Here is a 3,118-nt window from a genome sequence, read left to right as displayed (position 1 = left end):
GAGACGAGACTCTGGATTTTGTGTCTGAAACAGAGGTGATAACAGGTAGTTTTCACAAACAGTGAAAAGTTACTGAGGTAGAATTACATTCACACAAGAGCCGTCAAAGAAAAATGCATAATAGCTGAGCCACAGAAATCTGGTAATAGATCACAAAAAGTATATATGGCATCATGTTCATATGTGTGGCAGCACAGTTGCTGACAGATGCTTGTCTCAAAACTCTCATTGGCATAGTCAGCTCTTTAAAAAAGAGTTGTTAGGTTTCTATTTTTTCCCACAATAATGTGTGTTAAATTATTTTGTTTTGTACACTTGAAAGAAAAAAATATATGTTCTCAAAAGATACCTAATGAAGCAAGTTTCATCTAAATCAATAATGAAGAGAATGTGACATAAACGTACATCTTTTCAGCCTGCTCTTTCTGATTAAATAATAGTCCTTTGTGATTGCTGTGTTTGCGCATAATGCTAAACCGTGGCTTGCTTTAACCCTGATTTGTTGGGGGGAGGGGAACCTGAGTTGTCTCACCAATAAGCAAGTAAGACATGGCTTACTTCTAGAAAGTTGCTTTGTTTTCAGCTGTTCTTGCTTTATGCCTCTGTAGCTTGCCCAAGTTCAGGAGATTGTGTGGCTAAGCAAACCATGGTTAAGCAAAGTTGTTCGGTTTGGACAGACCGTGGTTAGTCTGATGGTCTGGATTCATATGTTCACAATCACCACATTTTGGCTAAACAGGTCATGCCTTAGTTTTAGTTATGCATGAAGCCGGGCCACTCCCTCCTGTTCAGATGAGTTGTGAGGTTTAAGATTCATTTAGGAGGCACTTAGGTTTTATTACAAAGTAGTATATAAATTTAGCTAAATAAAAAATACTATTTCTGGGACCATACTGAAGGGATATCAGCAAATCTACTAAAACTTGAATCAAGGCATTTTAAAACACACCCAGTTTCAATCAAAATGAAAAGAAAATTGTTTTCAAAAGTGGAGGCAGTCTAAAACTGACATATTTCTCATTGTGTTTTTAAGCACACTTTGAGAAGCAAGAAAGCATGTTGTATTTTTCACATTTACTTCATTGTATTGATTATTCAAGAGGGACGCGGGTGGCGCTGTGGGTTAAACTACAAAGCCTAGGACTTGCTGATCAGAAGGTCGGCGGTTCGAATCCCCGCAGCAGGGTGAGCTCCCGTTGTTCCGTCCCTGCTCCTGCCAACCTAGCAGTTCGAAAGCACGTCAAAAGTGCATTTAGATAAATAGATACTGCTCCGGCGGGAAGGTAAACAGCGTTTCCATGCACTGTTCTGGTTTGCCAGAGGAAGCTTAGTCATGCTGGCCACATGACCCGGAAGCTGTACGCCGGCTCCCTTGGCCAATAAAGTGAGATGAGTGCCACAACCCCAGAGTCGGCCACAACTGGACCTAATGGTCAGGAGTCCCTTTGCCTTTTACCTATTGATTATTCACATTCCAGAAAATGGATCACTGTTACTTGGTGAGGGAATCTTGGGAGTGCAAGTACATTTATTTGTCGGCCTGTCGCCACCTCTACTTAATGACTTCATGCCACCTAAATGCATCTGCTCCATAACTGATGTACTTATTGTTAGGTAATGCCAACTTAGAGCTAAACCTAGGAGGCTGCCAAAGGCTGTGTAGAAACTATGGTAGATCTTGCTCTGATCGTGGATTTGTTATATTTATATATGACCTTTATCTTCCAAGGATCTCAAGGTGGCAGGTGTGGAGGACTCCCTGGTCCTGAATAGCGTAACTGCCCCTGAAGGACCAGGTACTCAGCCTGGGAGTAATTTTGGACTCACAGCTGTCCACGGAGGCACAGGTCAGTTCTGTGTCCAGAGCAGCTGTCTGCCAGCTCCATCTGGTATGCAGACTGTTTCAGCAGAGTCGTGAATGCTCTAGATATCTCCTGCTTGGACTACTGCAATACACTCTACATGGGGCTACCTTTGAAGGTGACCCAGATACTACAACTAATCCAGAATGTGGCAGCTAGACTGGTGACTGGGAGTGGCTGCTGAGACCATATAACACCGGTCCTGAAAGACATACATTGGCTCCCAGTACGTTTCCGAGCACAATTCAAAGTGTTGGTGCTGACCTTTAAAGCCCTAAACGGCCTCGGCCCAGTATACCTGGAGGAATGTCTCTACCCACATCGTTTAGTCCAGACACTGAGGTCCAGCTCAGAGAGCCTTCTGGTGGTTCCATCACTGCAAGAAGTGAGATTACAGGGAACCAGGCAGAGGGCCTTCTTAGTAGTGGCACCTGCCCTGTGGAACACCCTCCCATCAGATGTCTAGGAAATAACTATATGACATTTAGAAGACATCTGAAGGTGGCCCTGTTTAGGGAAGTTTTTAATGTTTGATGTCTTGTCATGTTTTTGATATTCTATTGAGAGCTGCCCAGAGTGGCTGGGGAAACCTAGCCACATGGGCGAGGTATAAAGTAATTATTACATGGTTCTCCCCATTTCATCCTCACAACAACCCTGTGAGATAGGTTAGGCTAAGAGATGGTGTCTGGGCTAAGCTCACCCAGTGAGGTTCATGGCCGAGTCGGGATTCCAGCCATGGGATTCCAACACACCATTAGGAAGAGACTCACAGAGGCTTTTTACAACTTAAAAGGGAGGTGGGAGGAGGCTCACAAAAGCCTCTGCGAGTCTCCTACCTCCACTTTAAGATCGGAGCCAGAGCAGCTGATGTGCAGAGATTAAATCAAGCTGCCTTGCATGCACAAACCTGTTCCCTGCTAGGAATATGGTGGCACAGCTCATGCAAAATTAAAACCTGCCCTCCTGTTCATGTTACTGGTGTGACATTGTCTGATGGGCCATGGTGTGGGGGGAAACAACCTGTTGGGCCAATATTGAGACAAAGTGTTCTGGCTGCTGTAATTTAACACACACACACACACACCCCGAGTTAAAATTTCCAACAGTCCTTGATAAACTACAGTGCGCAGAATTCTTTCGCTGGGGGGGGGGGATGCCTGTAACGGTGGAGGGCAGAACAATAGCCATTGTGGCTAATAGGCATCGCTAGTCCACTCTTCACCTCACCCCAATGTATAATACTGCAGTTTTCC

This window comes from Podarcis gaigeae, assembly GCF_964106915.1.
Source record: "Podarcis gaigeae genome assembly, chromosome: 4".
In the NCBI taxonomy this organism is placed as follows: Eukaryota; Metazoa; Chordata; class Lepidosauria; order Squamata; family Lacertidae; genus Podarcis; species Podarcis gaigeae.
Note: the sequence above shows the minus strand (reverse complement) of the source record.